Genomic DNA, 27441 nt, shown 5'->3' on the forward strand with positions numbered 1-27441 from the left:
TGAAGGTATAATCTAGATTTTATTAAAGACACAGAGACGAGTATTTTTGCATTAATCTTTCTTTACTACTCAATGCAGCCTTTTAAAGAACAATAACATTAAAGATGAATAACATAATACATAATAAGAAGCTAACAGAAGCTTATTATAATGAGAGAAAAAACAGCCAATCAGCACAGAGAATAGACTATAAACTGAGTACACAACAAACACTCTCCCTCTTTCTAGTTGATGCTCAAAAGGAATAAAATATTAAGCATCATGAAAAATCCAAAAAGTCTGAAACAACAAAGGGTAACAAATGCCATTTTCCTGTAGAATTCATCCATGAACAGAATTGTTCCATGAACAGTTGAACTTGATCGAAGGCCAAATAGATGTCCAGAATTCAATGGTTGAATGGTGAAATTTCTGTAGTTGTAGGGAAGAATCCAGAAGATGAAAGTGGATTGAAATTACATGTATACTGTTAAAGACAAAAAATATTAATAACATACTATAATAAGATAGGGTGGGAGAAAAAACACAATTTTCTCCAACATTGGTGTGTCCGGTCCACGGCGTCATCCTTACTTGTGGGAATATCTCTTCCCCAACAGGAAATGGCAAAGAGTCCCAGCAAAGCTGGCCATATAGTCCCTCCTAGGCTCCGCCCACCCCAGTCATTCTCTTTGCCGTTGCACAGGCAACATCTCCACGGAGATGGTTAAGAGTTTTTTGGTGTTTAAATGTAGTTTTTTATTCTTCTATCAAGTGTTTGTTATTTTAAAATAGTGCTGGTATGTACTATTTACTCTGAAACAGAAAAGGATGAAGATTTCTGTTTGTGAGAGGAAGATGATTTTAGCAGACAGTTACTAAAATCGATTGCTGTTTCCACATAGGACTGTTGAGATGAAGTAACTTCAGTTGGGGGAAACAGTTAGCAGACTTTTCTGCTTAAGGTATGACTAGATATATTTCTAACAAGACTGTGTAATGCTGGAAGGCTGTCATTTCCCCTCATGGGGACCGGTAAGCCATTTTCTTAGTCTCAAACAGAATAAAGGGCTTTATATGGGCTATAAAACTGGTAGACACTTTTATGGGCTAAATCGATTGCTTTATTTGGACATTTTATACATGTTTATGCTGATAATTCACATTTATAAACTTGGGGAACGTTTTTTAACGGCAGGCACTATGTTAGACACCTTTTCCAGTCAGGGAGGACCTTCCTAGTTGTAGGCTGAGCCTCATTTTCGCGCCATTACTGCGCAGTTGTTTTTGAGAGCAAGACATGCAGATGCATGTGTGAGGATCTGAAAGTAGCTGGAAAAGTTTCTAGAAGGCGTCATTTGGTATCGTATTCCCCTGTGGGCTTGGTTGTGTCACAGCAAAGGCTGTAGCTGGGACTGTATAGGGGTTAAATTTGTAAACGGCTCAGGTTCCGATATTTTAAGGGTTAAAGCTCTGAAAATTGGTGTGCAATACTCTTAATGCTTTAAGACACTGTGGTGAAATTTTGGTAATTTTTGAACAATTCCTTCATACTTTTTCACATATTCAGTAATAAAGTGTTTCTGTTTAAATTTTAAAAAGACAGTAACGGTTTTGTTTTAAAACGTTTTTTTTGCTTTATTGACAAGTTTAAGCCTGTTTAACATGTCTGTGCCTTCGGATAAGCTATGTTCTATATGTATGAAAGCCAATGTGTCTCCCCATTTAAGTTTGTGTGATAATTGTGCCATAGCTTCCAAACAAAGTAAGGACAGTACTGCCACAGATAATGAAATTGCCCAAGATGATTCCTCAGATGAGGGGAGTAGACATGATACTACATCATCTCCTACTGTGTCTACACCAGTTTTGCCCATGCAGGAGGCCCCTAGTACATCTAGCGCGCCAATGCTTATTACCATGCAACAATTGACGGCTGTAATGGATAACTCCATAGCAAATATTTTATCCAAAATGCCTGCATATCAGAGAAAGCGCGATTGCTCTGTTTTAAACACTGAAGAGCAGGAGGGCGCTGATGATAATTGTTCTGTCATACCCTCACACCAATCTGAAGTGGCCATGAGGGAGGTTTTGTCAGATGGGGAAATTTCAGATTCAGGAAGAATTTCTCAACAAGCTGAACCTGATGTTGTGACATTTAAATTTAAATTAGAACATCTCCTTTGCACTGCTTAAGGAGGTGTTATCTACTCTGGATGATTGTGACAACTTGGTCATTCCAGAGAAATTATGCAAGATGGACAAGTTTCGAGAGGTTCAGGTGCACCCCGATGCTTTTCCTTTACCCAAGCGGGTGGCGGATATAGTGAATAAGGAGTGGGAGAAGCCCGGCATACCTTTTGTTCCCCCCCCCTATATTTAAGAAATTATTTCCTATGGTCGACCCCAGAAAGGACTTATGGCAGACAGTCCCTAAGGTCGAGGGGGCAGTTTCTACTCTAAACAAGTGCACTACTATTCCTATCGAGGATAGCTGTGCTTTCAAAGATCCTATGGATAAAAAATTGGAAGGTTTGCTTAAAAAGATTTTTGTACAGCAAGGTTATCTTCTACAACCCATTTCGTGCATTGTTCCTGTCACTACAGCAGCGTGGTTCTGGTTCGAGGAACTAGAAAAGTCGCTCAGTAGAGAGACTCCATATGAGGAGGTTATGGACAGAGTTCACGCACTTAAGTTGGCTAACTCTTTTATTTTAGATGCCGCTTTGCAATTAGCTAGATTAGCGGCGAAAAATTCAGGGTTTGCAATTGTGGCGCGCAGAGCGCTTTGGCTAAAGTCTTGGTCAGCGGATGTATCATCCAAGACAAAATTGCTTAACATCCCTTTCAAAGGTAAAACTCTATTTGGACCAGAATTGAAAGAGATTATCTCAGACATCACTGGGGGAAAGGGCCACGCCCTTCCACAAGATAGGCCTTTCAAGGCCAAGAATAAGTCTAATTTTCGTTCCTTTCACAATTTCAGGAACGGACCGGCCTCTAATTCTGCATCCTCTAAGCAAGAGGGTAATGCCTCACAGCCCAAACCAGCCTGGAAACCTATGCAAGGCTGGAACAAGGGTAAGCAGGCCAAGAAGCCTGCTGCTGCTAACAAAACAGCATGAAGGAGTAGCCCCCGATCCGGGACCAGATCTAGTAGGGGGCAGACTCTCTCTCTTTGCTCAGGCTTGGGCAAGAGATGTTCAGGATCCTTGGGCACTAGAAATAGTTTCTCAGGGTTATCTTCTGGAATTCAGGGAACTACCCCCAAGGGGAAGGTTCCACATGTCTCACTTATCCTTAAACCAAATAAAGAGACAGGTGTTCTTACATTGTGTAGAAGACCTTTTAAAGATGGGAGTGATACACCCAGTTCCAATAAAGGAACAAGGAATGGGATTTTATTCAAATCTGTTCGTAGTTCCCAAAAAAGAGGGAACCTTCAGACCAATTTTGGATTTGAAGATCCTAAACAAATTTCTCAGGGTACCATCGTTCAAGATGGGAACCATTCGAACGATTCTACCCACTATCCAGGAAGGTCAATTTATTACTACCGTGGATCTAAAGGATGCGTACCTACATATTCCTATCCACAAAGAACATCATCAGTTCCTAAGGTTCGCCTTTCTGGACAAACATTACCAGTTTGTGGCCCTCCCATTCGGGTTAGCCACTGCTCCAAGGATTTTCACAAAGGTACTCGGGTCCCTTCTAGCGGTTCTAAGACCGAGGGGCATTGCAGTAGTACCATACTTGGACAACATTCTAATACAAGCGTCGTCCCTGTCAAAAGCAAAGGCTCATACAGACATCGTTCTGGCCTTTCTCAGATCACACGGATGGAAGGTGAACATAGAAAAAAGTTCTCTGTCTCCGTCAACAAGAGTTCCCTTCTTGGGAACGATAATAGATTCCTTAGAAATGAGGATTTTTCTGACAGAAGGTCAGAAAGTCAAAACTTCTAAGCACTTGTCAAGTTCTTCATTCTGTTCCACGTCCTTCCATAGCGCAGTGCATGGAAGTAGTAGGGTTGATGGTTGCAGCAATGGACATAGTTCCTTTTGCACGAATTCATCTAAGACCATTACAACTGTGCATGCTCAAACAGTGGAATGGGGACTATACAGACTTGTCTCCAATGATTCAAGTAGATCAGAAGACCAGAGATTCACTCCGTTGGTGGCTGACCCTGGACCATCTATCCCAGGGAATGAGCTTCCGCAGACCAGAGTGGGTCATTGTCACGACCGACGCCAGTCTAGTGGGCTGGGGCGTGGTCTGGGAATCCCTGAAAACTCAGGGACTATGGTCTTGGGAAGAGTCTCTTCTCCCGATAAACATTCTGGAACTAAGAGTGATCTTCAATGCTCTCAGGGCTTGGCCTCAGCTAGCAAAGGCCAGAGTCATAAGATTCCAATCAGACAACATGACGACCGTTGCGTATATCAATCATCAGGGGGGAACAAGGAGTTCCCTGGCGATGAAAGAAGTGACCAAGATAATTCAATGGGCGGAGGATCACTCCTGCCACCTATCTGCGATCCACATCCCAGGTGTGGAAAACTGGGAAGCGGATTATCTGAGTCGTCAGACATTCCATCCGGGGGAGTGGGAACTCCACCCGGAGATTTTTGCCCAACTAACTCAATTATGGGGCATTCCAGACATGGATCTGATGGCGTCTCGTCAGAACTTCAAGGTTCCTTGCTACGGGTCCAGATCCAGGGATCCCAAGGCGACTCTAGTAGATGCACTAGTAGCACCTTGGACCTTCAACCTAGCTTATGTATTTCCACCATTTCCTCTCATTCCCAGGCTGGTAGCCAGGATCAAACAGGAGAGAGCCTCGGTGATCTTGATAGCTCCTGCGTGGCCACGCAGAACTTGGTATGCAGACCTGGTGAATATGTCATCGGTTCCACCATGGAAGCTACCTTTGAGACAGGACCTTCTTGTTCAGGGTCCATTCAAACATCCAAATCTGGTCTCCCTCCAGCTGACGGCTTGGAGATTGAACGCTTGATTCTATCAAAGCGTGGGTTTTGAGATTCTGTGATAGATACTCTGGTTCAGGCCAGAAAACCAGTAACTAGAAAGATTTACCATAAAATATGGAAAAGATATATCTGTTGGTGTGAATCCAAAGGATACCCATGGAATAAGATAAAAATTCCTAAGATTCTCTCCTTTCTACAAGAAGGTTTGGAGAAAGGATTATCTGCAAGTTCTCTAAAGGGTCAGATCTCTGCTTTATATGTCTTATTACGCAAAAGACTGGCAGCTGTGCCAGATGTTCAAGCATTTGTTCAGGCTCTGGTTAGGATCAAGCCTGTTTACAGACCTTTGACTCCTCCCTGGAGTCTAAATCTAGTTCTTTCAGTTCTTCAAGGGGTTCCGTTTGAACCTTTACATTCCATAGATATTAAGTTACTATCTTGGAAAGTTTTGTTTTTGGTTGCTATTTCTTCTGCTAGAAGAGGTTCAGAGTTATCTGCTTTGCAGTGTTCTCCGCCTTATATGGTGTTCCATGCAGATAAGGTGGTTTTGCGTACTAAGCCTGGTTTTCTTCCAAAGGTTGTTTCTAACAAGAATATTAACCAGGAGATAGTTGTACCTTCTTTATGTCCGAATCCAGTTTCAAAGAAGGAACGTTTGTTACACAATTTGGACGTAGTCTGTGCTCTAAAATTCTATTTAGAGGCTACAAAAGATTTCAGACAAACATCTTCTTTGTTTGTTGTTTATTCTGGTAAAAGGAGAGGTCAAAAAGCGACTTCTACCTCTCTTTCCTTTTGGCTTAAAAGCATCATCCGATTGGCTTACGAGACTGCCGGACGGCAGCCTCCTGAAAGAATCACAGCTCACTCCACTAGGGCTGTGGCTTCCACATGGGCCTTCAAGAACGAGGCTTCTGTTGACCAGATATGTAAGGCAGCGACTTGGTCTTCACTGCACACTTTTGCCAAATTTTACAAATTTGATACTTTTGCTTATTCGGAGGCTATTTTTGGGAGAAAGGTTTTGCAAGCCGTGGTGCCTTCCGTTTAGGTAACCTGATTTGCTCCCTCCCTTCATCCGTGTCCTAAAGCTTCGGTATTGGTTCCCACAAGTAAGGATGACGCCGTGGACCGGACACACCAATGTTGGAGAAAACAGAATTTATGCTTACCTGATAAATTACTTTACTTTCTCCAACGGTGTGTCCGGTCCACTGCCCGCCCTGGTTTTTTTAATCAGGTCTGATGAATTATTTTCTCTAACTACAGTCACCACGGTACCATATGGTTTTCTCCTATATTTTTCCTCCTGTCCGTCGGTCGAATGACTGGGGTGGGCGGAGCCTAGGAGGGACTATATGGCCAGCTTTGCTGGGACTCTTTGCCATTTCCTGTTGGGGAAGAGATATTCCCACAAGTAAGGATGACGCCGTGGACCGGACACACCGTTGGAGAAAGTAATTTATCAGGTAAGCATAAATTCTGTTATTTCTGAGGAGGGAAAATACTCGTCTCTGTGTCTTTAATAAAATCTAGATTATACATTCAAAATATTAGGATAATCTGAATTTTATTACAAGACCAGAGACTCCTATTTTTGCAAGTTTAAAGCATATTAGGAAAATAAGTTAAGAGAGGCATGTTGAATGGGTCTGAAATAGAATTGTTTAAAAATGGAATCAGAAGACCAATCTGCTGCAAGTAAAATTTGTTGAAGAGGAGCCGCTTTTAAAAAGGCTTTTGAAGCAGCAGAACCTCTGACAGAATGTGCTGTGAAAGAAATGTTAATAGCAGCCTCTTTCATGACCCATTTAACCCACCTAGCAATAGAGGTAGAAGTAATAGGAGCGTGAGGAGGAACAAAAGAAATTAGAAGTTGGTTAAAGATTTTCTAAAAGTTAAGGTTCTAGATTCATATGACTTTAGGCATTCAACCACACACAGAGAAGGTTCGGAAGGAAGATAAGGATAGAAAATAGATGTAGACAAAGTTTTAGTTCTTCGAGAAAGAAAAAAGGTAACTCCCTCAGGAGAGAAACGTTTAGAGTTCCAATCTAAAGCTTTCACATCAGATACTCTCCTGAAAGAGATTAGACAAAGAAGAGTAGCAAGTTTAGCAGAAAGTTGTTTTAGAGATAACAAATTATTATCAGGCCAAGATTTGAAAAGGGAAAAAATTAGATCTACATCCCAGAAAAACTTGTGTTTGGGAACAGGAGGACGTTTTAATCTAATGGCTTTAAGTATTCTACAAATTAAAGGGTGCTTGCCGACAGGTAGGTTGTTAATTAAATTATGTCTGGCCGAAATAGCTGACCAATGTACATTAATGGTTCTGTAAGCCAGACCTGAGTCGAAAAGATTGGAAAGGTAGTTAATAATATTATTCAAATCAGAAGAAACGGGATCCAAGTTCCTTCGCAGGCACCAGCTAGACCACTTTGACCATGTGGCAAAATAACATTTGCGGGTACCTGGGGCCAAGGAATCTTGAATGAGGGACATAGCTCCCTCCGAAAGACCTCGGAGGGACCAGGGTCCCCTGATATTGTCCATGCTATCAGGAGAAGAGACCCTTGGAGAATTAGACTGTGATAATCGCCCTCTGGGTTGACTAACAGATGAGGAAGTGGAGGAAAAAGAATTGGGAGATTGATGGCCATCTCCAGAAGGGAGGGATACCATGACTGGGTTGGCCAAAAGGGAGTCACTATTGTCAGGCATAGAAGATCCCTGCGAACCATTGAAATTGTCCTTGGGATCATTGAAAAGGAGGGAAAGCATAAGCTTTCTGAGGAGGCCATGGATGAAGGAAAGCATCTATGGCCGCTGCCTCCGGATCCGGTCGCGGGCTGAAATATGGGCAAATTTGAAAATTGGTCCTGGACGCAAAGAGGTCCAAACAAAAGGGACGTCTGAGAGATTGAAGGGATAGAAACATTTTCCTGTCTAATCTCCAATCGCTGGAATCTGTTAAATAACGAGATCCCCAGTCTGCAGCTGCGTTCGATTGACCTGGAATATATTCCACTTTGATAGAAATATTCCTGTCTAAACAAAGATGAATAAACTCTTTGGTTATGTTGGACAAGTTTCTCGATTTGGTGCCTCCCAAACGATTGAGATACTGCACCGCTGAAATATTGTCCATGCGCAGGAGAATAGAAACTGGAGAAGAAAATTTGGCAAAACTTTTGACTGCAAACGAGCCAGCCAATAATTCCAAACAATTGATATGGAAACGTTTCTCCTCCAATGTCCATTTGCCACCCATGATGGAAGGACCACAACGCGCACCCCAGTCTGAAAGACTGGTGTCGGATTCTATAACAAAATCAGGAGTTCTGCCAAAAATGGCTCTCCCATTCCAGGCTTCCAAATGAGAAAGCCAGCAAGAAAGTTCTTCTTTGGCTTCTAAAGACAAAGGAATCAAATGAGAATAGGAAAACCCTTTCCTCAAATGAAGAATTTTCAATCTTTGAAGTTCTCGGTAATGTAAGGGGGCAGGAAAAACAGCCTGAATAGAGGATGATAGTAAACCTACTATTCTGGCTATAGTTCTGATGGGGACTGAATCTTTTGATAAAGTTTTGGAAATTTCTTTTTTGATGGAAAGCACTGTATCGATTTGAATTCCTAAGAAAATTAAGGATTTTGTAGGGTAAAGAATCGACTTCTGTTTGTTCACAATGAAGCCTAAGGATTCTAGTAAGGAAATTGTGGAAGTTAGATGATTCTGAAGAGAACAAAAATCTTGGTCCATTATTAAAATATCATCTAAGTAAATTATCAGACGAATACCTCGAAGTCTCAACCAAGCCACTACAGGTTTGAGTAACTTGGTGAAGATCCAAGGGGCGGAAGACAGGCCGAAAGGAAGACAAGTGAAATTCCAATTGGTCTTCCCAGCGGAATGTCAAAAATTTCCAATGTTCTTGAGCGATTGGAACAGTTAGATAGGCGTCTGTAAGGTCTAGACGAACCAACCAATCGTTTTCTCTTAAACACTCTCTTAGTAAGTGAATTCCTTCCATTTTGAAATGATGGTATACTACATAAGCATTTAATGTCTTTAGATTTATGACCGGCCTGAATTGGTTGTTTTTCTTTTTTACTAAAAATAGGTTGCTTAGGTAAAAATCTCGGGGTTGAAAAACCGGAAGAATCGCTTTTTTGGAAGAAAGAGTTGAAATTTCTTTCTTGACCAAAAGAGCGTCCTCCTGAGAAAAATGAATGGGATGAGGAAGAGAGATTTGGATTGGGGGAGATATGAATTCTATGAGAACACCTGAAACTGTTTGTAAGACCCAAGGGTCTGAAGTAATTGAAGCCCAATTTTGAGCAAACAGGGTGAGTCTGCCACCAATTTTTTCTGGGAAAAAAGGAAGAGGAGGAAATAATGAACTTACCAGGAGCTTGTCTAGCTCTGGCTCTGGTCCTGAAACCTCTCTGGGTCCAAGGGCGACCTCTTGTCGGGAAGAAGGAGGAGGTAGATGGTTCTGAATAACCTCTTTGAAATTGTGACTGGAATTGTTGATGGTATTGAGGTTGATGGGGAAAGTAGTGAGACCTTGATAAATAGGATTGGCGGCCGGGAAAGCGGCCTCTGCCTCTCCCGGCCCTGTCAGAAAAACTTTGGTTAGAATAGAAAATTTTCTTCACTGATGTCTTTACTTTGTTTAAATTGGAAAAAGTGTTTACGTATTGGCTAAGATCTTTTAAATATAAATCACCAAATAAAAGACCATTTTTATCGGATGCGATATTGCTTGAGGAAAAATCAGAAATTTTGGGGTCTTTTTTCCTTAAAATGTTACGACGTCTTTCACCAGATATGGCACGGTTGGTATTTCCGATAAAGCAAAGCAGTCTTTGGACCCATTCTCTGACTACGTAAGGATCCAAAGGACAATTTTCTGCTACTCCTTGTTCAGACAGTTCAAACAGTTTAGTCAGGGGGCCGACAGAATGCAGAAGTTTGTCCTGGCAAATTTTCCAGGATCTGTCTACCCCTTTTTTCAGTTTGTACCCAGGGGTGCCAATAAATTTTAGAATCTTGGGATCAACCTCTGGAGTGATAGAGGCATTTTAAGGTAAAAGGGGGCGAGGACATTCAGCCTTCATTTTGTTATGGGTTTGTTTTTTCAGGGGCTTACGTAATTGATGATCAATAAATTTGGCTAAGTCAATGGGGGGACACCACTCAGCGGACGGTGTAGTTCATCTGGTTTGAATCTAGGGTTGCCCAGACAGTCAATAAAATCTTCCTCGTCCTCACTGTAATTATAAAACTTTTTAGATTTCTTTTTCTTTTTTTTGGCTGCGGGGGAGCCGTCAGAATTATCTGATTCATTGAAATTATCAGAATTTATATCTGTATATTCATCACCATCTGAATCTTCTGATTCTGAAGATGGATTTTTTGAAAAATCTTTATCATTACATTTTAATTTTTTGCATCTGTAAGTATCCCCCATTTGGTTACCCTCGGGGTGCAGGGTTCTACTGACAGCTGTTTTTCTTCCTTTGCTGTGAGGAACAATAGGATCAGCTAAAAGCTGACGAGATTTTTCAATAAGTTTTTTGCTTGCTTTATAGGCAATAGATGGGCTTTTTCTTTTTAAAGAAATCTTTTTCTGTTTTTCTCCCATCAAAGAGGACATTTTATTAAATAAATTATTCATGGAAGAATCTATCATATTCTGTACAGTTTGTAACGTTAAGGGAGATGTATCTGATTGCATTTCAGACATTATGGAATTAAAATATTTCTGAACCAAATACAATGTGTAAGAATAAATATATAATTAAAATAACTCCCTTAATAAAATATATATATATATATATATATATATATATATATATATATATATATATATAAATATATTAGACTAGTATATATATATTTTTATGGCAAAACGATTTTGTATCTGACTTAAATTAGCCTGACATTAAGATAAACGTTTATCACAAATAGAAAATTTTTTAAACAAGTAAGCTTATAATATATATAAAGGAGCCAGTAGATGGCAATACAGGCCTGGAAAAGAGAAATATTTTTACTGGATTGAAATAAATGTTGAGTGTAACGGCAAACAATGTTACAACTCGACCACCTAGGAATTTGCAGCTGACAGACTGAGGTAAAGATAGACGTCAGCGTGAATGGGCGGGAAGGGAGGGGGACAGCCCACAAGATGGTGCCGGAGCGGCCGAGAGAGGAACAGGAAGGGAGAGGAGACAAGTAAGTTAAAATTGAAGTAAAAAGCTCAGTCACAACGGGGAAAAAAGCCAAAAGGGGTTATACAAAAATCCGGAGAGCAAAGCTGACAAGGAGGAACCATAATATGGGGGAAAAAACAAAAAATACTGAAAACGAAAAAAGTTAAGATAAAAGAGAAAATAGGCAAAACGTTTAATAAGGCTTGAAAATAAGGCTACAATTTTTTTAAACGAAATTATAAACAATAAAATATACAAAAGTCAAAAGAAAGAGGGAGAGTGTTTGTTGTGTACTCAGTTTATAGTCTATTCTCTGTGCTGATTGGCTGTTTTTTCTCTCATTATAATAAGCTTCTGTTAGCTTCTTATTATGTATTATGTTATTTATCTTTAATGTTATTGTTCTTTAAAAGGCTGCATTGAGTAGTAAAGAAAGATTAATGCAAAAATAGGAGTCTCTGGTCTTGTAATAAAATTGAATGCAGCAAGATCCACATTTGCATTCAGCCCCCATGTAGCTAGCATTTTAATCCTGTAGATCCAAAAGCTTTCACGTTGTCTGAGTCTATGTAATCAATTGTAATCTGTTGATTTTGGTACATAGTCTATGGGTAAAAAAAAGTATACACATGATGGTTTTCAGCATGTGCATTTACACAATGTCTTTGAATACTGTGTTGTACTGTACCTAATCTGGAGTTTTTTGAATTCCAAAAATGTTCACCCCAACTTGTACGGACCTTACGTGTTGTGCGCTCTATGTATTAGACCCAACATACACATTCTATCAAATGGATAACAAAAGTTGACTCACAATTGTGAAATCCTGTAATGTCGAAAGATTCTCCTGTGGAGTTGGAAAGATTTGCTGCCAGATTTGATGTATTTACAGTCATAATAACGTCTTTTACCACATTTGTAATGTAAGACCCAGTTATATTTGGAATAACAGAAATATTGTTTCTATTGGGGTTTTTTTAGAATTATTATTCAGAGAGTTTTTGTGTTTTACTCTTTTGCTTGGAGCCAATTTATTTATTAATGTTGGTGCTCTTCTCTAAACAATTTTTAGTACTTTGCAATTTTGTTTTGTAAAATTGGGTCTCTTAATAATATGCCAATGTTTATATAGAATTCTCTGGATCTTGTTATTATTATTGTTATATTGTGTTATAAAGATAAGGCTCTTTTAAAATGTTTATGTTGTGGTTTAGTGTTTTCTGTAAATATATAATTTCTATTCCACTTTTTGGCTTTTTGCAAGCTTTGATCTAGAAGTGGAGGGGGATATCCCTTTTCTACAAATTGATCGTATATAATCTTACTTTGTTCTTCAAAGATCTGGAATTCCGAACTATTTGTACAAATTCTTTTAAATTGACTGTAGGGTATGTTCTTTTTCCACCCTATATAATGATGACTAGAGTAATCTAAATAGCTATTTTTATCTACATTTTTGAAGTATGTTTTTGAACAAACGTTTCCCAACTGAGAGCAAGATCTAGAAATTATATAGTCATTGATTGTATATTAGCTGTAAGTGTTAATCCCAGCTGATTCTAAGTTTCCATTCCATATAAAGATCAGATCATCTATATAACGACTGTAATATACCAGATTCGCCTCTAGCTCTGCTGTGCATATATACTGGGAATCAAACACCTCCATAAAAAGATTTGAAAAACTGGGGGTGAATCTGGTACCCATTGCAGTGCCTTTAGTTTGGAGGTAATACCTGTCCTGAAAAATGAAATATTTATGTTTCAAGATATTTTCTATCCCTTCTAGGATGTATACTTTTTGTAGTGGTGGCATGTATTGATCTTGATCTCCAAAATTTGCTATGTTAAATATTAGAATATAAGGCTCCTACATCACAAGTGATCCATAGATAGTGGCTTTTATTTTGTATATATTTTATTTCATTTAACAAATGTATGCTATCTTTAATGTATGATGGAAGCATAACTACACATTTGTGTAGAAATTGGTCTATTAAGTAAGACAAATTGTAGGTAAGGTTTCCTATGCCAGATATAATTAAACGTCCAGGTAGTATGGATAGGTGTTTGTGAATTTTCGGTAAGTGGTAATAATGAGCTAGACTAGGGTTTGATACTTTAAGAGAATCCCTTTCATCTTTATTTAATATTTCCGAACTGTATCCTTTCTCTATTGTTATTTTATGTTTTTAGAAAAAGTATTGTCAGATGTTTAGGTAAAATTTTGTAATATTCTGGATCATTCAATATCCTTTCTGGTTCTTGTAAGTAATCTTGTGTGTTTTGTAATACAACCCCCCCTCCTTATCTGTATCCCAAATGATTATGTTCAAGTTATTTTACAAACTGTATAGTGAATGTTTTTGTTTTGCTTCTCATTGAAAAATAACTTACAGTAATGTTTAAATGTAAGCAGCATCTAAAAGCTCAAAACCATCTTAACACAGAGGTATAAAATGGCTTAGCTGCAAAGGTGTTAAACTTATGGTTGCTCGATGTTGGATATATTACCAAATGGGGGAGGGGGTTTATGAGAAGGGAATGCTTTTAGTTAACTACAACTTTTAACTTTTAACTTTGTACTATAATTTATTTGTCTTGCATTTACTTATGGAAATATAGATTATGCCCGTTAGTGACACACATAGCTATCAATATAAAATTTGCCTTTAATAATCCCATGAAGGATCTGAGTGGTAACCTTTACATAATAGGGCCCTTGCTGAGATCAAGGACCTGAGGGAAATTGACATAAAAAACCTATTTACCCCTTTAATTACCTTATGACTATCTTATTCTCTGTAAATATTTACCACAGGTTGGATAGGTTCTCTTCCCCTACCTACCAACCAGGATTTGGAGTTTGTCCCAACAGGTTGAGGCTGCTTTGTGTACTTGTGAGTGCCACTATTCTGCTGCTAATGTGGAGGCAATACAAACCTTAATATGATCAGCTTATGAGAAGTGAGATTGTAATTCCTGTCTTTAATTTATGTTTTTAAAGTTAATGACTATTATTATAGGGTTATCCTTTCACAAAGAAGAGTTGATTCCAAAAGCATAAGGAATTTGCAAGAACATTTCTTAGAAGTGGTTGCTTAGCATTACACATGTTAACACTTAGAACACCCTTAAAGTGATATAGACTCAAATTTCTATTACCTATAAAACATTCAATTATGCTTAATTATGCTTAATTATACTACATTCCATTATTTATTTTGCCTGACTATTGTGTAATTTAGCTCTAACAATTTGAGTGTTTCCATTCTCCACTGAGAAGCTGAAGTTCCCAATGATTGGTTAATAGATGCATGAGCGTGTTTATATTTGTCCCTTATTTGCCACTAGAAAGAAAGTAAGATAAACAACATTTAGGGGTGTGTTCCTCAAACTGCAAAATGTATATTTTCTTAACGAACTATATTCTACATCTCTTCTATACCTAATAACCGAGGTTCCATTGCCTGAGTAAGTGCTTAGTATTTCTTAGAAGTTGGAGTAAATAAATGCAATACTATATCATTTAATTTTTATGTTTGGTGATCTATATACAAAAAACACTATCAAATGTATATATTATATAAGAGGATCAGAAATACATCAGAAATGTTGCTCTGTGTGCTCTTGTCACTCTTTCAGCATTGGTCCTCAATCATGGATCATGGAAAAGGATCACTGTTTATGGAGTATAGGAAGCTTGCCCAGAAAAAGACAGAGGATCCTTGTCTAAACCATCCAATAGCAGAGGTACCTTGGACATTATTGGGATTGTGTTGAATAATTTACTGATACTGTGAAAGGTTTGAGATGGGTCTCAGCAACTCAGAAATTAAAATTAAATTACTGATGGAGCGCAAAATAACGCTTCAGCTTGAGTGTTAATTGCGCTCTAAGTAAGCTTTTTGCACTTGTCGGGTTAGGCTCATATTACGAGTTGAAAGTAAACTGTTTCCCCTCTTGTGCTAACCGGGCAAAAAGCCATACTTAGAATATCATGAGCGTGTTCACGTATTCCCCCATACAACTCAAAGGAGAAAAAAGGGAGAATAAAAAACCCCACCCCACAAAGTAAAACAATAAATAATGGGTTAATAATGTGTTTTCAATATTCAATTCAAGGTGAATTGAATTTTCAAATGACTCTTTTTCTTAGTTTTTTTGCATTTTCTGTACTGTCCCAAATTTCTCTGAATTGGTGTTTTTTTAAAAAAAAAATACATAGAACATGTTCTGATATGTGCAGATCAAAGGAATGTCAAATATTTACAGTAAATACATAGCATAACACTTTAATAAATATGAATATTGCATAAATATCCTTTAACGTTTTCATCTACTTAACTGCAAACGGCTCCAATGCACTTCTAAATATGTCTATATATGTATTTATATGTTTATATGTGTATATATGTCTGTAAATACATATATACACTTTTTAATACATAAATACATATGTATACATATATATATATATATATATATATATATATATATATATATATATATCATTCTTTAGACATGTATATATGTATTTATTTCTGTGTTAATGCTCTTTGCCTTCATTTGGTTTTTCTAAAACCTGAGACCTCACATCTGTGAGCCCTTACAACTATTGTGTGCAATATTGTTTTTGAATATTTTTTATTAGATGGTGTTGTAATGTATTTGTGATGTTTTATGCCACTTCTTTGCCTTGTTTAACAGTTAACCAGAGCTCTAAAGTCACACTATCCCACCGCGTGTTACATACAATTGCGCTCACGTTTAATTTCAACTATTAATTCACGCAATACTTCTGACGCGTGCAAAGAGCCGTGATAAACCTCTTATCCATCGCAACAATTAGCTCACCACTCGTAATCTAGCCCATTGTGTGATTCTTTAGACAAACACTAACACATATTCATTATACATCAATGTTTAACCCACACTATTTTTGTACAATATTTAGAAAAGAGAAATATTTTTTTTTATTCTTTTTAAAGGGACAACCGATGTGCGATCATATCCTATATGCATCACATATTAACTAAACAGACACAATGTTTATTTTTTTAAATCAAACTATGATTTAGAGCCTTATTCCAAACCAGGGTTCTTCCAACGTTTTTCCCCAAAACACAGTGCAATGATACCACATACCTTTGCAACCCTGTTTTTATTCTTGGTCTGAAATTTTCTAAAGTAATGTACATCAAAATAGCTGCAAGTGACTAAAATGTGTGCAACTTTATTCCTGATTGTAGTCAAACATGAAACTTTTGTAAAAGGAAATAACAGATACATACAACACACACACAATCTTGTACAACATACAAACCACACACACACTCTCATACAACACACACACACTCTGATATAACACACATACACTTTTATACAACACACACACAATCTTGTACAACATACAAACCACACACATACTCTCATACAACACAGACACACTCTGATATAACACACATACCACTCTGATATAACACACATACACTTTCATACAACACACACACAATCTTGTACAACATACAAACCACACACACACTCTCATACAAAACACACACACTCTGATATAACACACATACACTTTTATACAACACACACACAATCTTGTACAACATACAAACCACACACACACTCTCATACAACACATATACACTCTGATATAACACACATACACTTTTATACAACACACACACAATCTTGTACAACATACAAACCTCACACACACTCTCATACAACACAGACACACTCTGATATAACACACATACACTTTTATACAACACACACACAATCGTGTACAACATACAAACCACACACACACTCTCATACAACACACACACACTCTGATATAACACACATACACTTTTATACAACACACACACAATCTTGTACAACATACAAACCACACACACACTCTCATACAACACAGACAAACTCTGATATAATACACATACACTTTCATACAACACACACACAATCTTGTACAACATACAAACCACACACACACTCTCATACAACACACACACACTCTGATATAACACACATACACTTTTATACAGCACACACACACTTTCATACAACACACAGTCACAACCCATGATTTGAAGAACCCTGTTCTTAGCATTGTATAGCATTGCTACAAGCAATGTTGCACACAATGCTTCCATAATTATGAATATGTAAGATACATGCATGCTCCTGATAGCTTGACATGAGCCTACAAAACTGCTGCCATATTGTGTTCCAGGCACATGAATTCTCCTGAGAATGAATCAAAATTTGATAATAAAATTAAATTGGAAAGTTGTTTAAAATTGCATGCTTTGTCTAATTTATAAAAGTTTAATCATTGACTTTACTGTACCTTTAATGTGTTAGAACTAAACTTTGAAAAATAGGGTGGATAAGTCAAGAAAACTGTATATAAAAATAAAGCAACACACTGTGTATTTTCTTCAAAATAGGTCACATGACCCACTAGACATCATAAGTTCGATATACAAATGCCTATCATTTTGTTTAAAAAAAAGGAGAGTATGTTTAAAAAATAAATACATATAGGGCAAGATTTATAATGAGGTAAATACCCTGATCAGTTGCAGGCTTGCTCATTTGAGTCTGCAACTGATATTTATGAAGCCTTGGTTTAAACCGCTGCTTCATAAACTCTCTCTGCCAAACTGGAGTTGGCAGATGAAAATAACCCTGGATTTCCAGTTTGGCAGACCCGGGTGACTGACAATTGGTTGCATGAGGGTAGGATGGTGGCATTGCATGAGTCTTACCTGGTGCAATAATAAATATGTGGAACATATCCACCCCACAATTTGCCCATATTTCTTTGTACTGTTGTCATTATTTTATTTGAAACTTTCTTTTGCCTAACCTTGAAAAAAAAGCCCAATGGAAACCAAGATTATGAACAATGTAGAAAATCTCGGAAGCATTCTGCTCCTAGACTATAACTAGACTCACAGTAAAATCAACTCTTTCCCAGCAGGAAAATACATGAATAAGGAGCTTTTGTGTGTTGTCCAAGTAAAACTATAGTCACTGTGATGTGTTATGATGAGTGCAATTGTACTTTTAAATTTATTTTTTATGTGTTTAACCCCTTAATGACCGGACCATTTTTCAATTTTCTTACCCTTAATGACAATGGCTATTTTTACATTTCTGTGGTGTTTGCGTTCAGCTGTAATTTTCCTCTTACTCATTTACTGTACCCACACATATTATATACCGTTTTTCTCGCCATTAAATGGACTTTCTAAAGATACCATTATTTTCATTATATCTTATAATTTACTATAAAATTTTTTATAAAATATGAGGAAAAAATGGAAAAAACACACTTTTTCTAACTTTGACCCCCAAAATCTGTTACACATCTACAACCACTAAAAAACACCCATGCTAAATAGTTTCTAAATTTTGTCCTGAGTTTAGAAATACCCAATGTTTGCACGTTCTTTGCTTTTTTTGTAAGTTATAGGGCCATAAATACAAGTAGCACTTCGCTATTTCCAAACCACTTTTTTTTCAAAATTAGCGCTAGTTACATTGGAACACTGATATCTGTAAGGAATACCTGAATATCCATTGACATGTATATATTTTTTTTTAGAAGACATCCCAAAGTATTGATCTAGGCCCATTTTGGTATATTTCATGCCACCGTTTCACCGCCAAATGCGATCAAATTAAAAAAAAATTTCACTTTTTCACACATTTTGTCACAAACTTTAGGTTTCCCACTGAAATTATTTACAAACAGCTTCTGCAATTATGGCACAAATGGCTGTAAATGCTTCTCTGGGATCGCCTTTGTTCAGAAATAGCAGACTTATATGGCTTTGGTGTTGCTTTTTGGTAATTAGAAGGCCTCTAAATGCCGCTGCGCACCACATGTGTTTTATGCCCAGCAGTGAAGGGGTTAATTAGGGAGCATGTAGGGAGCTTGTAGGGTTAATTTTAGCTTTAGTTTAGTGTAGTAGACAACTCCAAGTATTGATCTAGGCCAATTTTGGTATATTTCATGCCACCATTTCACCGCCAAATGCGAGCAAATAAAAAAAACCTTTAAATTTTTCACAATTTTAGGTTTCTCACTGAAATTATTTACAAACAGTTTGTGCAATTATGGCACAAATGGTTGTAAAAGCTTCTCTGGGATCCCCTTTGTTCAGAAATAGCAGACATATATGGCTTTGGCGTTGCTTTTTGTTAATTAGAAGGCCGCTAAATGCTGCTGCGCACAACACGTGAATTATGCCCAGCAGTGAAGGAGTTAATTAGGTAGCTTGTAGGGCGCTGGCAGGGTTAATTTTAGCTTTAGTGTAGAGATCAGCCTCCCACCTGACACATCCCACCCCCTGATCCCTCCCAAACAGCTCTCTTCCCTCCCCCACCCCACAATTGTCCCCGCCATCTTAAGTACTGGCAGAAAGTCTGCCAGTACTAAATAAAAGGAGTTTTTTTTATTTTATTTTTAAAAAAAATGTATTCTGCTGTAATGGAGCCCTGCCTTAGCCCCCAACCTCCCTGATCTCCCACCAAACAGCTCTATAACCCTCCCTGCTACTTAATTGCCGCCATCTTGGGTACTGGCAGCTGTCTGCCAGTACCCAATTTGCCCCCAAAAATATTTATAAATTTTGCCCCCAAAAATATTTATAAACTTTTCTGTAGTGTAGCAGCCCCCCCCTCAATACCCCCAACCCCCCCCCGATCCTTTTATATATATATTTTTTTTTATGTTTTGAACTTTTTTTTTTTTCATTGGTGTCAGTGGCTAATATGCGCGCGCCCCACGTGCACGCGCGCGCGCCCCACGTGCACGCGCGCACGCTGCCGCCTCTTTGCTTCCCTTCCCCCCGGAACACTGCACCATTGATACCGGTGCAGAGAGGCTTGTTAAAAGGTATTGCAGGATGCCTCCATATCGAGGCATCACTGCAATACCCTGAGAGCTGCTGGAAGCATTTGCGATCGCTTCCAGCACTCTCTTAAACAACTGACGTACCAGGTACGTCCATTGTCACTAACTGCTAGTTTTTGCAGGACGTACCTGGTACGTCAGTTGTCATTAAGGGGTTAATACAACTTTTTTGACTTGTTTAACAGTTAACCAGAGCTCTAAAGTCACGCTATCCCACTGTGTGTTCAATTCAATTGTACTCATTTGAGCCTGCAACTGATATTTAGGAAGCTCTGGTTTCATAGCCGCCCCACAATTTGCTGTCAAATGCGGAAAGGTTCTCAGCTTGTGAATCCTGTTCACTCGCAAATTGATAAATCTTGATCATAGTATTTCTTTGCACAGTCATTATTTTATTTGAAACTTTCTTTTGCCTAACCTTAAAAAAAGCCCTATGGAGACCCATAATAGCTCCAAGCGACTTACCTGATGCTAGCTGCACACACAGAAGTCCACACAAGATTATGAATGATCAATGTAGCAAATCTCTGAAGCATTCTGCTCACAGTAAAATCAATTTTTTCCAAGCAGGAAAAAGACAAGAATAAGGAGCTTTTGTGTGTTGTCCCAGTAAAACTATAGAGGTCTCTGTGATGTCATCAATATTATGCCATAATACACCAGATAAGGTGTATAGAATGTTCAGTAATAGAAACAGTTTTCTTTGCTATTTATCTGTTAATGGAACAGTTCAGCAAGATCATACATGAAAGAGTATGTGTTAGCACAAAATGAATACTGCTGTATACATGTTCAGCCACTTTTAGGATCAACTCCCTTAGCAATATTGCTGGAAGGGGACAAAATCTCTACAAGGATAACTCCAAAAATATCAATTACTCCAGGACATTACCTTTTTTGTTTTTTAAAAAAAAGTCTGAAATTCATATTAAGTCCATTGTTTTAATGGACTTGCTCTCTAGATTCCCACAAAATAACAGATGTAATTTGTCAAAACTGTGGTATATCTAAAAAATAGCTTAATAAAAATAAATTGTAGCTATAAACCCTGTTGTAATGTTCTGTATTTCAGTAAAGTATTGTAAAAACAAGGCAAAAATTGCTCATGTTATGTATCCAACTTTCATACCTACCTGATAGTACAACTCACTCCTCCACTTTCCTGGCCGATAACAGGTCTTGTCGGCATCAGGTGGAGGAATAAGATGAAACCAATGGCAAAAGAGCACAAAGCCAGACATTCAGATACTGTACCAGTATAAGAAGATAGGAACTCATCAATCTTAAAGTCAGACAGTCCAAGTAGACAGCAAATGAGCAAATGGAAGTCAAAATCAGCAGGCAAAAGGCCAATCCAATAAACAGGCAGAAGTTGGCACACAAACTGGCAAAGAGGTATCCAAATCTTCAAGTAAAAAAGAGCATCAATATTTAGGCAGGTAGTTTGTAACATAAAAGCAAAAAGGTATCCAAATAAAAAGCAATAATCAAGGTAAAAAGCAATTCAAAATCAAAGAATCCAAGTTCAGCAAACAGGAAAGGTCGCACACCCAGAAAGTAATCCAATAAATGGGTGCAGAACACAGACAATCCTGGGTAATTATAGACTGACCTAATTGTTGATTTGCCACAGCTGGCAGAAAGGTGGAGCTCAGACTCGCTTGATTGTACAACAGCTCTGAATGTGCTGAATGGAGTGCCCACCCACTGTCTGACAGGTTAGCTGTCACATGATTAGGCCAATGATAAAAAATCTCCAGGGGAGGCAGCTAACACATCTGCCTCATTGAGGGTGGTAGTGTCTTGAGACTAAGACTTACAGTCAGTATTTCATTTATCTGAATGGGAAAAAGCTTGTGCCATGTAATTCATGTAGCAGGACAGCAACTTCTCCTCTGCAGTGCAAGTCTCACTGACAAGAATTCAGTCTGAAAGCTTTTAACAGGCAGGTATGGTACTCTCTGGAGTTTCTATATTTACTGAATTTACTTTGGACTCTTAGGTTGAAAAGTGTATACTGTATATATATATATATTTTATTTATTTTTTTACACTTAGAATATATTTTCTTTTAGATTAGATTACAAGTGAAGGGCTGTTTGCAAATTTACAGGCGCACAATAAATAACCATAAGCCATTACAAGTTGCTGGTTAATGCTATCGCAAACATGGTATCATTTTGCGTTAAGCACAATTAACCAGAGATCAGACCTCTGGTTAATCAAAAAAATGTCCCCCAATTGCCCCCCAAATATGTGTACAGTTCATTTTGGAAAATAAAAAATAGTAGCATCTTTATTTATTTTTTAAATAACTGCACGAAGCAGTTATAAGGGGTTAAAGTGAGGGGATGTGGGTGTTAGAAAAAAAAAGGCACTTAAAAGTCCCTTTACATAATGGTCTATGAGGACTGTGTTTTAAACTGTCAATATATACTATATGTATATGCTTATAGGCATACACGGAGAAAAGGATGATCCAGACACCAGAATAAGTTAAAAGTTTATTGTTTTATTCACAAAGTTGCATTAAATTGTAGATTTTACATCACCATAGTAGTCATATAACAGCATTCATCCTACGCGTTTCCTGCCCATAAGGCACTTCATTAGGGATCATATTCTTATACACAAACACATAAATATATACAGTTGTAATCAAAATTATTCAAACCCAATTGCAAATCTGTTTTTTTGTAAAAATTGACAGACTTTCAGTTGTTGGCAATAAACAAATTAAAAAAAGCCATTAAAACAGCTCAACCCACTGAATGCTTCAAGTGGTTTCCCCAAATTCAACTGAAAATTCATCTTTTAATGAATTCTGCAGTCTCAAACGTATTCAACCCCCTCAATAGAATCACTCACAGCAGCACAAATATGCAAAACAGGTGTTGTGTCAAGCACACCTGATGCAACTAATCAAGGGCTTAATTAGTTGCATCAGGTGTTTTTGAGCTAGAACACATGAAATACCTAAACTGGCTAGGGGTTTGTTAATTGTCACATTTGACTGTATGTTAGGAATATGGCTAAGTCAAAAAAATGATCTAAAAAGTTAAGAGAAGAGATCATCGCCTTTCACAAACAAGCAACAGGATACAAAAAGATAGCAAAGGCACTGAATATTCCTAGAAACACTGTTGGAAGCATAGTTCACAAGTTCAAAGTTAATGGAACAGTGGTAACACTACCTGGACGAGGCAGAACAAGGAAGCTATCAATGGCTGCAACCAGATTTATGAAAAGACAGGTTGAGAAAAATCCTCGAGTGACTTCAAAAGACCTGCAGCAAGACTTGGTGGCAACAGGCACTGAGGTTTCCGTTTGCACAGTAAGGTGCATACTAAATGCAGAAGGTTTCCATGCCAGAACACCAAGACGTACACCTCTACTGACCTAAATGCACAAGAAAAGTTGTCTCCAATATGCTCAAAATCATATAAACAAGCCACAGAAGTTTTGGGATTCTGTTCTGTGGAGCGATGAAACAAAACTGGAACTTTTTGGCCTAATGGATCAGTGGTAAGTCAGGAGGAAGAAGAATGAAGCATACGCTAAAAAGACTCCGTCGACAGTTAAGCATGGTGGTGGCTTGGTTATGCTCTGGGGCAGTTTTGCATCATCTGGCACTGGAAAGTTGCAGTGTGTGGAATGCAAGATGGATTTATTAAAGTATCAGGAAAATATCATACTGGCTGTGAGTAAACTGAAGCTTGGGTGTCATTGGACCTTCCAACAGGACAATGATCCCAAAAATACCTCACATTCCACCAAGGCTTGGTTGCAAAAGAAGTCCTGGAAGATTCTACAGTGGCCATCACAGTCACCTGACTCGAACCCCATAGAAGATCTCTGGTGGGATTTGAAGAAGATGGTTGCAGCACGCAAACCCAAGAATATTACTGAACTAGAGGCCCTTTCTCATGATGAATTGGCCAAGATCCCTCAGGAACACTGCCAGTAGCTGGTGTCTGGTTCTGCACCTCATTTGCAGCAGGTCATAACAGCAAAAAGGAGCTCTACTAAGCACTAAAGATGCATGCTATGAAGGGATTGAATAATTTTGAGAATGCAGAATTCATTAAAAGTTGTATTTTCAGTTGAATATGGGGAAATCACTTGAAGCATTCGATGTGTTCAACTATTTCAATTGCTTTTGTGTGATTTGTTCATTGCAAACAGCTGAAAGTCTGTCAATTTTGACAATATACCTGATTTACAATGGGGTTAAATAATTTTAATTACAACTGTATGTATATATTCATATACATATATATTTTAAATTTTGCTGCGTGACTTACCCCTGCGCTATGTTCTCTGCCGTGTTTCACGGCATCAGAACGAGGCTCCCATTGGAGCCTATGTAAACTCTCTCTCTCGTGAGCACAATGCATCCAGTCAATGCAAAATCGGGTTCACATTGCACTTAACTTGTAATACCAGCGAACATTTACGTGTGCTGGAATAACTGAGTGGAGCACAAATAGATATCCACTCGTAATTTAGCCTATATGAGGTTTATGTAAAGATAATATCCATATGTTATGTTATTAAACATTTGAAGCATTTGTGTTGTTCACATGTGAAAAATACAAATGCTTCAAATGTTTAATTACATAACATATGGATATTATCTTTACATAAACCTCATATAGGCCTAAACGTGATTGGGTTTGCTCGTGAGTAGACACTCACGAGCAAACCCAATCATGTTTACTCAAGTGCACTAAGCTGACATGAAATATGAATATTTCACATTCCAATGTTCTTCACATGGAATAATATGTTCTACATATTTCTATATAGATCTGAGGATTTTTTGGGTAATATATATATATATATATATATATATATATAGAGAGAGAGAGAGAGAGAGAGAGAGAAAGATGACAGATAGATAAACAGATTTATGTAGGAATATCTATTTTAAAAAGAATAAAAAAAGAAGAACATTGGAATGTTAAATATTTACAGTAAATACACAGTATAACACTTTATTACATTTGAACATTGCATATGATTTTACATATTTCCAGCTACTTAACGGCAAAGTGCTCTATTTCACTTATATTTATGTCTATATACTTATACATATGTATTTATGAGTTTATATGTATATGTAAATACATATATACACATATAATTACATATGTATACACATATAAACACACAAACACACATATACAGTATATATATATATATATATATATATATATATATATATATATACAGCAGGTATTGGCAGGTGCACTCTCACTAACACTTTAGTTCCAAATGCCAGGGTGCTAGAATATGGTGTAGAATATGGAAATCAGGAGACAGCACTCACTGGTCTTGACAATACTGGATTTATTCAGTGACGTTTCGGGGAATACACCCCTTCATCAGACCAGAGTACATAGAATGAAGCAAACATTTATACTGTTCCATAAGACCCTCCCCCAGTGTGAAATTGCGCCAAAATTGTTGCCATGGCAAACACCAAGTGTCAACAAACCCCATACAAATGAAAAACAATTGAATTAAAAAAACAAAATATACCACAATATATCAAATAAGTGAACATTGCAACCATGTACATATACAGAGCAAGTGGGAATCATAATGCAAACGGTAGATACAATTAAAGATCAAACAGAATATCAATAGAAAAAAGTATTCAGCATAGATATGACACACCAAAAAAAATTAGGGGCGTTGCTTAATTGCGATACGCATGTGCAGTACTCCAAGCTTATTGTATCTCCGGTAACACACACAACTCTCCGCGGAGCTATATCCCTCTAAACCCATCAGGTATTTATCTTCTCCTTATCTGTATGCATAGAGTGTTTTACTGGTTACTCCATGTTCATGTGCCTTGATAGCCCCTCTTCCTGCCAGCGCTACATTGATACTAATGAGATAAGTCCCAATACATATACCTTGGACACCCCCTGATAATATATGCTAATGTATGCCTGCAGTGTGATTTCTACTTATAGTCGTTCCGCTATCTTGTCTACCTGCCTGTATGATGGGAATAGTATGCCCTGTATATGTATATTTTGCTTGCTCAGTATAAGCCTGTAATGAAATGTTTAATCTAAGCATTGCTCATTGGTCCTGTTAACTGCTGCCCATCCATAACATCTATCTATGCTGAATACTTTTTTCTATTGATATTCTGTTTGATCTTTAATTGTATCTACCGTTTGCATTATGATTCCCACTTGCTCTGTATATGTACATGGTTGCAATGTTCACTTATTTGATATATTGTGGTATATTTTGTTTTTTTAATTCATTTGTTTTTCATTTGTATGGGGTTTGTTGACACTTGGTGGTTGCCATGGCAACAATTTTGGCGCAATTTCACACTGGGGGAGAGTCTTATGGAACAGTATAAATGTTTGCTTCATTCTGATGAAGGGGTGTATTCCCCGAAACGTCACTGAATAAATCCAGTATTGTCAAGACCAGTGAGTGCTGTCTCCTGATTTCCATATTCTACACCATATTCTAGCACCCTGGCATTTGGAACTAAAGTGTTAGTGAGAGTGCACCTGCCAATACCTGCTGTATATCTAACCCTCTGGCTGCACCCACCATTGTTTACTGCACTGGACCCACCACTCAGTTGTTATTTGGAACAGTTGTGTCTTCATTTTACATTCACCACGGTGAAGGACTATTGTGTTCACTTTGCACCAAGTACTGCTACGAGCACCTAAACATCATGGAACCAAGTGGGTTAACACAGGCCACGGCTACTATTCCACCTGAGATTGAGGGTGTTGAAACTTTGTCCTTGAGTGACACAGATGCAGCACGGATATTGTTCGACACTTTATTACCAAGTAACCAAGCAGAAGATGCAATGACTGTATTTAACCAAATCATGAAACTTGAAAAAAGAGGTAGATTTAAAACTACACGGAATATACCTCTCTGAATACCACAGGAAAAGACTAATACCTAGGGGTTTCAGAATTAACAACGTACCCACCATTGGCAGACAGAATCCTGAGTTTTGCAAAAAGTGGTGTGCGGTCCTTAACAAATGTTCCCTGGATTTAATACTACTAGTAGTGGAGGAAATTAGAAATTTGCTACAAAAGACAAAGGATGATATCAGTATCATTGAAGAGGCTAAAAGTCTGATCTTGCAACAAGATAAGTCTGAGAACTGGACTGAGAAAATAGCGACACAATTACGCGAGTATAACAACGCGCTAGTAGCCTTCAAGAATAAGAAATTGGGCTACGTTATGGATGACTATAAAGACAAAAAAGTTTACCGATGGACCTT

The sequence above is a fragment of the Bombina bombina genome, chromosome 5 (assembly GCF_027579735.1).
Source record: "Bombina bombina isolate aBomBom1 chromosome 5, aBomBom1.pri, whole genome shotgun sequence".
In the NCBI taxonomy this organism is placed as follows: Eukaryota; Metazoa; Chordata; class Amphibia; order Anura; family Bombinatoridae; genus Bombina; species Bombina bombina.